The sequence below is a fragment of the Pelodiscus sinensis genome, chromosome 3 (assembly GCF_049634645.1).
Source record: "Pelodiscus sinensis isolate JC-2024 chromosome 3, ASM4963464v1, whole genome shotgun sequence".
Lineage (NCBI taxonomy): Eukaryota > Metazoa > Chordata > Testudines > Trionychidae > Pelodiscus > Pelodiscus sinensis.
Window position 1 is genome coordinate 59,695,848 of NC_134713.1, and position 13,018 is coordinate 59,708,865.

A 13,018-nucleotide genomic window follows, 5' to 3' on the forward strand; every position below is an offset into this window, starting at 1 on the left:
TTAAATGAGGAGGGGGACATGGATGATTTCATGGTAGAGGTCTACTACAGACTACCTACCAAGAAGAATGAGGAGATAAGGCTTTTCTAAAAACAAGTAATCATCCAAAATACAGGACTTGGTGGTGATGGGAGGACTTCAACTACTCATTCTCCAACTGATGTCTCTATGCCTGGCTGTTGTTTTTCCCCAACGTGTTCTTAGAATACATGGGAAACGATTTTTTTATTTCAGAAGGCGGAGAATGATACCCTGAGAGAGGCTGTTCTAGATTTAATTTTGGCAAATAGGAACTGGTTGGAAATTTGAAAGTGGAAGGCAGCTTAGGTAAAAGTGATTGTGAAATGGTACTGTTATAATTTTAAAGAATGGAAAACAGCACAATAAAGATAATGGATTGCAAGACAACATACTTTAGCAAACTCAGGGAGTTAGTAGGTAAGATCCCATGAGAAGCAAGTCTAAGGGGGAAAATTCAAGAGTATTGGCAGTTTTTCACACGGACATTATTAAAGGCACAAGAGCAAATTATCCCACTGTGTAGGAAATATAAGAAAGTGTTGTCCTACAAAAAATAAAAACTAGGTCAAGTTATAAGGATTAATATAAACAACTTTATAGGGACAAAATTAAACAAGTCAAGGCACAAAATGAGATTAAACTAGCTAGAAATGTAAAAGGTAACAAAAATTTTTTCCCAAATACATTAGAAGCAAGATGAAGACAAAGAACAGGATAGGCCCGTTATTTAATAGGAGAGGCAACACACAGAAAATGTGGAAATGGCAGGAGTGCTAAATGACTGTTTAAATAAAAAAAGATAGCAGTGATTGGACTTCTAACATAGTGAATGCCAGTGAAAATGAGGTAGGATCAGAAGCTAAAATATGAAAACAAGTTTAAAAATACAGTAAAACTCCAATAGTCCGGCATCCAATAATCCGGCACTCCTGATAGTCCGGCATCAAAATGGCAAGAGCCTAGTGAGTGAGCTTTGGCAAAAAATGAGTCACAAGGTAACAGCGGCAGCAGCTGAACTGAGCAAAAAGGGTAAAAAAGGCTTAAAAAAACTAAAACATTACAGTATACTGTATACAGTATGTACAATAAAAAGGGTTAAGAACACTTTATATACAGTATATATATAACCAGTTTATAGTACCTCCTGATAGTCCGGCATATCTGATAATCCAGCACCACCTAGGTCCCATAGGTTCCAGATTATCGGAAGTCTACTGTATATAGATAATTTAGATGTCTTCAAGTGTACAAGGCCTGATGAAATCCCAGAATATCCAAGGAGCTGACATCTCCTCAGAACCATTACTGATTATCTTTGAAAACTCATGGAAGATAAGAGAGATTCAGAGACCTGAAAAGGGCAAACATAGTGTCAACATATAACAAAAGGAAATAAGGACCATCCAGGGAATTACAGTCTAATCATCCAGAAAGACAATGGAGCAAATAATTAAACAATCCATTTACAAACACCTAAAATATAATAAGAGGGAAAATAACAGCATGCATTTAAGAACAAATCATGTCAAATCAACCTAATAGCTTTCTTTGACAGGGTAACAGACCTGTTGAATAGAGGAGAAAGCGGTAGATGTGGTATCTCTCAACTTTAGTAAGGCTTTTGATACTGTATTGTATGACCTCATAAACAAACAAGGGAAATACAATCTAGCAGGAGCTGCTCTAAGGTGGGTACAGAATATTTTGGAAAATCATTCTCAGAAAGTAATCATCAGTGGTTCACAGTCAAACTGGAAAGGCATATCAAGCGGGGTACTGCATGGATCAGTTCTGTTCAATACCTTAATCAATTATTTAGATAATGGCATATAAAGTACATTTGGGAAGTTTGTGTTCAGTTGTCCAATCCAAGATAGAAGAGTTGCAAGTGCTTTGGAGGATAGGATTAAAATTCAAAATAATCTGGAAAAACTGGAGAAATAGTCAGAAGTGAATAGGATGAAATTCATGAATGACAAAAGCAAAGTACTCTTCTTAGGAAGGAACAATCAACTGCACTCGTACAAAACAAGAAATAACTGCCTAGCAAGAAGTACTGCCGAAAGAGATCGGGAGGTGATAGTAAATCACAAAGCAAATAGGAGCCAGCCAAATATGTTGCCAAAAAAAAAGGGGGGGGAGCAATCATCATTCTGGGATATATTATCAGGAATATTGTAAGTAATACATGAGAAGTAATTGTTTCATTTTGTTCTGCCTCAACTGAATCATTGTGTCCAGCTCTCAGTGACATATTTCAGGAAAGATGTGGACAAATTGGAGAAAGTCCAGAGAAGAGCAACAAAAATAAATAAGGTTTAGAAAACATGCCCTGTGAGAGAAGACTGAAATAATTGTGTTTGTCTTCTCTTTTCAAGAATAAACAGAGGGGACATAACCGTTTTCAGTGTAAAAGGTTGTTACAAGGAGGAAGAAAAATTATTCTTAACATTTGAGGATAGGATGAGAAGCTTAAATTATAGCAAGGGTAGTTTAGGTTGGATATTAGGAAAAACTTCCTGGCAGGGTAGATAAGCACCAGAATAAATTGCTTAGAGAGATTGTGGAATCTCCATCATTGATTTTTAAGAGCAGCTTAGACAAACACTTACCAGGGATGGCCTAGATCAGCAGTTCCCAACCTTTTCCAGATGGGGACCCATTTTGACAATTCAGGTAGACTTGGTGAACCAGGGCAATTCAAAAAATGTGTGAATGGCTCCTTAAGAGCCACCTGGGGAGACACCTGGCAACCCTTTTAAAATGTAATGGCAACCCATATTTAGGTCCTAGGTTGGGAAACCCTGGCCTAGATACCACTTAGTCCTGCCATGAGTGCAGAGGACTGGACTAAACGACCTCTCAAGATTCCTTCCAGTCTTGTGATTCTACTCTTTCCTCAAATAATAAAACTTCTAAGACTGAAAATAAGGATGAACACGCACACTTGGCGTGCTTGGCAAAATAAGTGAAATTTAAGATTATAAAATCAAGATATTCCAAATAAAGTACTTAAAAGTATAGCCTTGCATTAGAGTCTCCCAAACCTTTAAGAAGTCCCAGTCACTCCTAGTTGGGAAAACTACACATGAAAGATAGAGCCCCAGCTATGTTCTCTTTTGGGGACTACATCTTTCCTGGCCCTGTCAGCCACCCAGTACAGAATTCATGGTGAAGTCTCCATGAAGCCTAAAGAAAGGGAGAGAATGGAGGCACCTGAGCTTTTTCTGCTCAGAAGGTAAAGGATCTGTGCGGAATGGTCCCTTCTGTGCACAGATCTCAGAGGAATAATCTGGGTCAATAGCTCTTGGAGACTGTAGGAAGTTAAGTTTCAAGTATTTGCATAAGAGTAATTAATACTGCTAGGCTTTAGTTCTTCCACATCTTTCAAAAGCTTTTGTGCCTGGCCGTTAACAATAGGTAAACAATAGTTTACCTCTCTCAGCACTAGGAATTCACCTATATACACAAAGGCTGTGTCTACATTGGCACCCCTTTCCGGAAAAGGGATGCTAATATAGCACTTTGGAATAGGCAAATCCACGGGGGATTTAAATATCCCCCGCGGTATTTGCATTAACATGGCTGCCGCTTTTTTCCGGCTTTGAGGTAAGCCGGAGAAAAGCGCCAGTCTAGACGTGATTCTCCGGAAAATAAAGCCTTTTCCGGAGGATCTCTTATTCCTACTTGAAAGCAAGTTTTCCTACTTGAAAGTAGGAATAAGAGATCCTCCGGAAAAGGCTTTATTTTCCGGAGAATCACGTCTAGACTGGCGCTTTTCTCCGGCTTATCTCCAAGCCGGAAAAAAGCGGCAGCCATGTTAATGCAAATACCGCGGGGGATATTTAAATCCCCCGCGGATTTGCCTATTCCAAAGTGCTACATTAGCATCCCTTTTCCGGAAGGGATGCCAGTGTAGACACAGCCAAAGACACTTATATAGGCATTTGCACCGGGTAGATAAATTTCCTTTCAGTACTGTTTTTTTCAAAATTATCCCACGTTTACATTCTCATAAAGATCTCAGGGCCTAATTTTGTATCTATCGTAATGAGAACAGATGTTCTTGTGCAGACAGATCTTAGGGTGGTGCTGGGTCCTAAATGAGTAGATACAATGTGTAGAGCAGATAATAGCTGAACAAGATACACATATTCCAGACAAACACAACAGGAGCTGTCCTTTATCTCAAAACCAAATCGCAATATGTTGCCTTTAAAAATAATTGTAGCAAATCCTGATAAGTAGTCACAATTATTTGAACAAATGATGGAATTCCTAGTTCTTTCCTAATGGGTTTGGGGAGGGGGGGGGAGGTTTCCATTGCACATCCACAACTAAACGAATCATGCAAATGCATCTTCTTCTGTAGACTAGAGATTAACTTTTCCATGAAGAAATATCTATCACTTGACATAAATGGCCATACCTTTTTATTTGTAGAGGAGGAGAAAGGCTCAAGAAGAACAGATGATTCACCTATCTTACAGTCTGTTCCATACTAGAGAAATTCATGAAAATAAGTCACCTTTGACTCATCAGAAAGGTTTGTTTTTATGCAATAAAGTACTGTATATTGCCATTTGTCATTCTACTGGGAATTTAAAAAAAATCAGATTAGTTACTGTATATTACATGTACATTGTCAGATATTGGACATTTTATATTATTATAGCTTCAGTCTCCTGTATTCCTGCTAACCATCCTTAAAAATTCAGTCACAAAGGAAATCCTAGCTTATCTAATTTATCTTGTAAATGGGATTTGCAAACTCACTTTTATTTTCTTTATACACTTAGGCTACGTCTACACTGGCCCCTTTTCCGGAAGGGGCATGTTAATTTCAACTATCGTAGTAGGGAAATCCGTGGGGGATTTAAATATCCCTCGCGGCATTTAAATAAAAATGTCCGCCGATTTTTCCGGCTTTTAGAAAAGCCGGAAAAGAGCGTCTACACTGGCCCCGATCCTCCGGAAAAAGCGCCCTTTTCCGGAGGCTCTTATTCCTACTTCAAAGTAGGAATAAGAGCCTCCGGAAAAGGGCGCTTTTTCCGGAGGATCGGGGCCAGTGTAGACGCTCTTTTCCGGCTTTTCTAAAAGCCGGAAAAAAGCGGCGGACATTTTTATTTAAATGCCGCGGGGGATATTTAAATCCCCCGCGGATTTCCCTACTACGATAGTTGAAATTAACATGCCCCTTCCGGAAAAGGGGCCAGTGTAGACGAGCCCTTAGACAAGAATGTAACAAACACAGGACATCATGGCTATACGGAAAAAGGATATGTTTCTGTTTTGTCTCATATATTGGCTTGGAAGGAAAGAGAAGCAGTAATCAAATATGGACAAATTCACTTATCCCCAGTTTCTTCTTTCTTCTGTAGCTGGATGAGTGAGAATGTCAGAGTGAAGTTTAGATGGTCCTGCCTGGTGTTTGCCTGCAATATAAAGTGGAACACACTTACACTGAGACTATTATTGCTGTGAAGTAGAATTTTATTTTAATGCTCTGCAGTGTGTAAATTACAATTCAAGATATTAACCTCTGCTTATGAAGCTGTTCTCCAAAAAAACTCCTTCCTCTGACCAAATGTGGCTCCCCTTACACTCCCTCAACACACATATCAGTTGTTGTTAGACTTAGGATGTTAGGGAACAGGCTGCAGAAAGCAAAGACATCTCTACACCCTTCCTACACAATAGACCTATGTGTGTTCCAGGGGTTGGGACACATTCATAGATTTTAAGTCTGGAAGGAATCAATATGCTAATTTACACTGACTTCATATATTTAAAAAAACAACAAATGGTCTGGTAGCATTTTATAGACTAACAAAACGTGTAGGTGATATCATGAGCTTTCGTGGGCACAGCCCACTTCTTCAGATGACCAGTCATCTGAAGAAGTGGACTGTGCCCACGAAAGCTCATGATACCATCTACATGTTTTGTTAGTCTATAAAGTGCTACCAGACCATTTGTTGTTGTTTTTTCTTTAACAGACTAACTCGGCTACTGCCTGAAGCTTCATATATCTAACAAGCCAAAGAATTTCACCTAAGAAGTATGTGATCCAACAGTCAAATTCACACAAATGGGGGCTAAGGGGGCAGAGACTGAAGTATACTAATGGTCACAGCGTCTCTCTGGGCATGTCTACACTACAATGTTATTTTGAAATAAGGTGAGTATCTACACTGGAAGCCCATTATTTTTAAATTATTTTGATGTAACAGGCTTCTTATTCTGAAATAGTAAACCCTCAATTCATGAGGAATAACGCGTGACTGTGGACTGTGAAGCTGTGCTTATTTTAAAAACATTGGCCTCCAGGGTTTCTCACAGCTGCCCTGGTGGCCACTCTGTCTACACCCCTTAAAACTCTATAGTTTCCCTTTCCCTGCAGCCTTCAAAGAGCAGGCAGAAGGAGAAGTGCTTGTGGTCCCGGGTCGCATTGTGCCACACAGCAGGACCATGCACAGCCTTCCCTGCTGTCATGGCAGACCCCAGCACTCCCACCGAGCCCCCACAACTGCAAGCACACCAGCAGCCAACTTGGAAACCCTTGGTGGGGGGAGAAGAGGAGGGCATCCTCATGGAATGATCCTTTACTTTCCATATATGCACATAGGGAGAGGCGGTTGGGCTGCGAGAGGTGGCACCTCCTTGCTTGGCTATCTCAGCCTGTGGATCACACAGCAGTCTGTGCACGTGGAGTTCCAGTCTGGAACACTGAGCCCCATGAAGCTGCAACACAGGAACCTGTCACTCCTCATAAGGTTTCTGGAGAGGCCTGTTTTACTCCGGACTCCGTGGTGGGACACCTTCCCACCACAAGCCACCACTAAGGAGGCTGCAATCAGGAAACACACAGCAGTGCTTCACATGGCACAGGCTCATGTCCACGCTCTCTGGGCAGCATCCACTCCCAGTCAAGCACAGCAAGGTGGATGACACCAATCCCCTGCTGGGGGGAAGAAGTGGAGGGAAACCCTGTACCACCCTTCCTGGCAAGTGGCATCTGCCACTCACACAGACCTCCCACCCCAACACAGTTCTCTCCCTGTGGGATGCTACCACTGTCAGAACCAGTGTGTATGGGGCACAGAAGGAAGCTGAGCCCATCCCCCCTCTTTTCCACAGGTTCCTGGGACATTGGGGAAACGAGGCTCCCCTGGGATGTCCATGCCATTGCAGGAAAGTGCCCGCTGTGGCATGGCAGGTCGCATGTGAGTGTTCCATCACCTGAGAGCAAGGATGAGCCACTCACATGGCTCCACGAAGGTGTTTTTCTACATGTGGAAGTTCTGGAGCCACTGCTGGCCATCCTACCACTCCATAACAATCAGTCACACCAGTCGGTACTGGTCTCCCAATGCCAGAAGCAGAGGTGCTTAGTGTGGGGAGGAAGGAGGGATTGTGGTGAATGAGGAGTGCCCAGGCATGGGTGAAGAGGTCCCCCATTCCAGGCTGGTCATAGTCTTCAGGCAGTGCCATGAGGCCAGTTTGCATAAACTGCGCCAGGAGTTGCAGCAGCAAGTCTAACATCTGGTGACTGCTTTGCAGCAGGTCTGGCTTCATGGTAGGAGTGCTGTGGCATCCGCAAGGGCAACCAGCACATGGTGTGATGTTTGCTGTTCCTTAAAGAAGTAGACAAAGGTGAGACGTGGATGTAGAGGGGAGCCGCTTTAAGCACGAGCCTCAGCTAGCTTCAGGCAGGAACTATAGCAAGTGATTTCTGTCCTGATGCCCTGCCTGGAGTGCTTCCAGAGGGCTTTAAATGCTATTCAGGCTCCAATCACTGTGGACGTGTTATTTGAATATAGCTCTGTGCTATTTTGATGGGAATTTGAGGTGTGGATGCATAATTTCAAAATAGTTATTTGGGGAGTCGTTATTTCTGCATGTGGAAGTTCTGGAGCCGCTGTTGGCCATCCCACCACTCTATGATGCTCCATGATGATCATAACGATAACTTATTTTGAAATAACGTTGTAGTGTAGACATGCTGTCTGATGGCATTCTGTAGCCTACAGAGTTTAACTCTTTTGGAGAATACTTCTTTAAAGCCTGATTATTGCACTTAAATCTCTGTGCAGGAGAAGGATTTGGGTCTATGAAGAGGTTCCATTGAACCACCAAATTGTATTGCTATTAAACTATAGATTTCAATGTCATCTCTCAGCGAAGGACTTTAACAGCAGCCTCATAGCCTAGATGCTTATAGGGTATGTGAACCGCCATATCAGAATTACCACTATACATGAACAACTTTGACTTTGATCTCTGGAACCTTACTAAAAAAAACGACCTGTTTGAACTGCCAAAGTGATTGACAAAAGTACACCATCTTTGGCATGCCATGCCACTTCTGTGATTGTGACCAGAAGTGCTAGTTGCTAGTAAAAAATAGATATCAGCTCGATATCTGTATGTACTTTGCTTTATGCTAACATGTTACATGCATTTCAAGGTCTCTCTTTTGATGACAAATTAACATGCCATTATAGAAGTTGCTCATTTCATATAATGTAATGTGTCTTTCTACAGTTATGTAAATATACTTCTTTATATGATAAGTACAATTCAGATGCTAGTATATACTTCTTACTCGGTGTTTGATTAGATTATTTCGCAAATGTTGGGTAATTATTTGTATAGATATGAACAACAGTTATTGCTGATATTTTTTCTGTACAATATCAAGCCTCATGAAATGGTTATGAGTTAAGGCAATTTTGGAACCACAAGATAGAGCTTCATAATCCTTTTTATTTTCTTTTTCGCCTGCTGCACAATTAGGATTGAAAATCTTAACCTTCTTTAAAAAATATATACTCTTATGGTTGCTGGAATAAGCTTCAAATGTAGACACAGGCAGTGAAGTATGCTTGAATCAGTAGACAGCCTGCTGCAATATCTCTAAGATAAGGCTTGCCCATTAACAGCACATATTAACTCTGAAGCTTAATCGTGTGTAGAAGGCCATCATCATTAACTATTTACTACTAATTATTATAATATTATTATCAAAATAATTTACTTATCCATCATTGTAGGAAGGCATGGCAGATATTGAGATGAAATAAGAGGCCTCCCCATCCCATCAGTTTAAAGTCACCTCTGTCCCCTGTACATAAAACCAGAGATGCATTTTGAATGTCAACAAAAACATCCTCCCATGACTTACTACAGACAGTCCCCGGGTTACGTACAAGATAGGGACTGTAGGTTTGTTCTTAAGTTGAATTTGTATGTAAGTCGGAACTGGTACATATTGTAGGGGAAACTCTAGCCAAACATTTCTCCAGAGCTCAGTTTTATTCTCCCACACCTCACTTCCCTCAGTCCTTTATTCTCAAGCTGAGGTGTCTGCTGAGAAAAGCCGCTCCACGTCTCCCTGGTCTACTGGGGAGGGGGCGCTAGCTTCACATCTCCCTGGTCTGCTGGGGGGAAGCAGCTAGTGCTGGGTTGCCTCACCCCGTTTGTAAGTAGGGATCCGATGTAAGTCGGATCCATGTAACCCGGGGACTGCCTGTAGTTGCCAAAAGCTCCAAATGCCACTATCAAAACCTCTAGCTCACACACTCTCTCTCTTCCCTTCCCCCACACCCAACAGCTTCTACAACGTAAGTGTATTCTCAGTACAAATATTACAGCACACAGAACATACAGGCTACGTCTACACTGGCCCCTTCTCCGGAAGGTGGTATAACTAATGGGTAGTAATTGGAAGGTTTGAGGAGGGAGCTTTTGAGGACAGTGCCAAATAACTCCTGGCCACACAGGCTATATGACATTACTTACTGTGAAGGGGACATGGGTGCAGCACTATCTGGAACTTGTCAATACAGCTCTTTCAATTTTCCAGAGAGCATAGCTATGCAGACACGAGGTGAGTCCTCTGCCTTAAGAGCACTGCTTGTGCAGCAGGCATCATTCTAAGACTCAGGACTCAACCCTGAATTCCAATTTTGCAGGGAAAAGTGACTGGAGCATCAGACCCAGTGAGATAACTATATGCAGCCAGTTGCAGCAAAAAGATTAAAGAGCTTTATTTTCCTTTCCTGCAGATCTGTGCAGAAGCACTAGAAATGCAAAATATTAATGGCAGGGGGGAGGCCATGTAGAGTGTTATGAAGTTAAGTTTACTTTTACAAATATATTTTACAAACATAAAGACTATTTAGGCTTTAATAACAAGATATAAGATCTTTATAAAGATTATCCATATTTATCAGAAGAGTTAAGATTTACAAGAAAATACTGATGCTAGAAAGTTCAGCAAATGTATCTTGGCCACACATGTTCTCAGTATCATATAAAGCTGTCCTCATTAGCACCTTACTTCATGGATAGCATAAAGAATATTCAGCTGCTAAAGTCAGTGTGAGGAAGCAGCTAGCTAACTTACAACACTGGAAGTTATTCACTGAAGACTTGGCCTCCTGGGGAAACAACATAATACCCCGAGATGCGATCTAAAACATTTATAACCTTTCTTTTCACAGGGCTTCCAGGGAGGAAGTTTCAGCATCTGCATTTGTTGTCGAATGCTTCACTCTTAAGAAACATATCATATAAATTCAAGAAAGAAAAGATCACAGAAGGCTAGTAGTAATTCCATCTTGCTTCATTTAAAGTACTTGTGTGGTAACTTATAAATTGCAAGATAAAGCATTTTATATATTTCAAATACATAAAACCAATAATTTCTCACTCAAAAATTATATTGAGCTATAATATGCAATTTTTCCTGTTTCTGTATTTGAACTGCCTATACTTCCTAAGAACTCTGGAATTTAGTAATATATAAATTTACAAGTAATAGTATGCCTAAAATTTGCTTCTTAATGTCTTTGTAGGAGAGTTTGATTACATTCTCCTATATAATACTTTTCTAAATAACCCCCACACTCACAGACATGTTACATTTTTATACAAAAAATGCCCCACTTCTCACTGACATTTATCACACAACTGGGGATCTTCTCTATTCAATTTTGTTGGGTATTTTTTGTCTAATATACCAAAATTATGCAAATGTAAATGAAATTTGAGACCTCCAGCAATTATTTTCATCTGACTGCAACTTTCATTCCAGTGTCCTGATGAGAGGGGGTCTAAAGTCTCTTTCCAATTTATGCTGAGGTTAATCATATTAAAAAGTGCATCTAAAAATAATTCTAACCAAGAAATCATATTCCAGTTCATTTGCAGAGATGAAGCATTTAAATTGATTTGATTAAAGAAGGCCATTTGTCTTGTATGCTTACAAACAAAAATCTCAGTAGTAAGCAGAATATAAGTGGGAAATATCAATTGTGAAAATTAAATAAATATCTATGAATTTAAAAACAGATGTCCAGTTCCTTTGTTATCAACCAGCAATCCCCAAACTACGTCTGATATTTCCTCAGTGTTCCCAATGAACTACTGTTCGTTATGCTCAAACACATTGGTGACATTGCAAAGGGGAAACAGGTCACAACAAGGAGAAGTTCCAACTGCCAGAACTCTTACCAGAAATCGTTTTTAATGAGCATGTTCACTTCTTTCAGGGCAATCTTCACACGTTCCCTTTGCTCTGAGCTACAACACCTGGGATTCATCAGTAAGGCTGTGTGTTGAGAACAGACCAAAAATAGTTCTGCAAAGGATCCCATGATGAATTGCTAGCTTTCATGAGTCACCTTTGAAATGTGAACTAGTGTACTTGGTGATTTGGTTTGCATCATTAGGATGAGACAGTTCAGTGAACTTAACCATAAACATCTGAATAATTTCAGTGTATAAAGAGGAGGGATTTCTCTTGATCTAAAATAAGACCAAACCTAAAATACAAATAAAAATTTGAATGCAGAAGAATCTAATTAAATGCAACGATTATCTGCCCCTCCAAATGCATGCTTTTAACAAAGCAGCCACACAGAAATGCAACATATTTGTGCCAGAAGAAAACTTTAAATACAGAAGAAGCTAGGAATTGATTACATGCCCAAGCTGTACTACTACACTGTTAGCATTTACATTTTTAGTAGTTAAAAGTCCGAAGCCTCTCAGTTAAAGATCCAATACAAGGTTTAATTCTACATTGCATATGCAGGTTGAAAATCTCTCTCTCCATTCCCAAAGCAACTTTCATTCTGGGCCTCCTCGGACATAACCTAGAAAGTCACCACACTGAATTTAGGGCAGAGATCCCAGGAGGTCTATTGAGGCAGCTTCCCCACTTTGGTGTAGGAGGGGTTAAAACAGGGCAGAAGGAGTCTGTGCATAACCCAGCCAATTAGGGATGAGCTTATTGAGAGTCAATAAGGAGAAAGCTTGCTGCAGCTGACCAGATATAAAGGGCTGCTCTGCAGCACAAAAGACAGGCTCCCCACGGGATTTAAATAAACATGGCCGCCGCTTTTTTCCGGCTTGGGGAAAAGCCGGAAAAGAGCATCCAGACTGGCGCGATCCTCTGGAATAAAGCCCTATTCCGGAGGATCTCTTATTCCTACTTGCAAGAGACCCTCCGGAATAGGGCTTTATTCCGGAGGATCGCACCAGTCTGGACGCTCTTTTCCGGCTTTTCCCCAAGCCGGAAAAAAGCGGCGGCCATGTTTATTTAAATCCCGCGGGGGATATTTAAATCCCCCGCGCATTTCCCTATTCTGACTTCTCTCATTTGCATAGCTATTACGGGTTATGTGGCCAGTGTAGACACAGCCAAAGACAAAGGGGAAAGACTGGCTGCCTGAGGGGGCACCAAGAGCAGAACAGTGCTGGGCAAAGTCAGGGGAGGTAGAGAGAGCTCTACCTTGTCGTGATAACAGTGAAATTGGGTCCCTGATACAAAGGGCTGAGAGGATGCAAGGGCTATGAAGAAGCGGCTCAAAGAAGGCAGATAGTACAGGGAGTGTATGAGCTGCAACTTGAGGGTACCTGAGTGCAGGCTAGTGGGTGGGCCTATGTTCTGCCCAGCAGCTGAAAGAAGTGGCTAGCAAAGAACTGC

At 41.1% G+C, this 13,018-nt stretch overlaps 1 protein-coding gene across 3 annotated transcripts in view; it reads left to right on the forward strand.

The window, feature by feature from the left end:
* The window catches only part of LOC112544622 (trophoblast glycoprotein), a 28,094-nt gene extending 16,753 nt beyond the window's left edge, over positions 1-11,341 (forward strand). The window contains exons 6-7 of one of the 3 annotated variants that reach the window (XR_012902589.1): positions 4,465-4,567; positions 10,530-11,341. The gene's annotated coding sequence lies outside the window, so the exon portion shown is untranslated. Of the gene's footprint in view, positions 1-4,464; positions 4,568-6,020; positions 6,159-10,529 lie in introns of those variants that run through there. The other 2 variants (XR_012902587.1, XR_012902588.1) reach the window with 2 other exon arrangements.
* Positions 11,342-13,018: the final 1,677 nt, after the last annotated feature.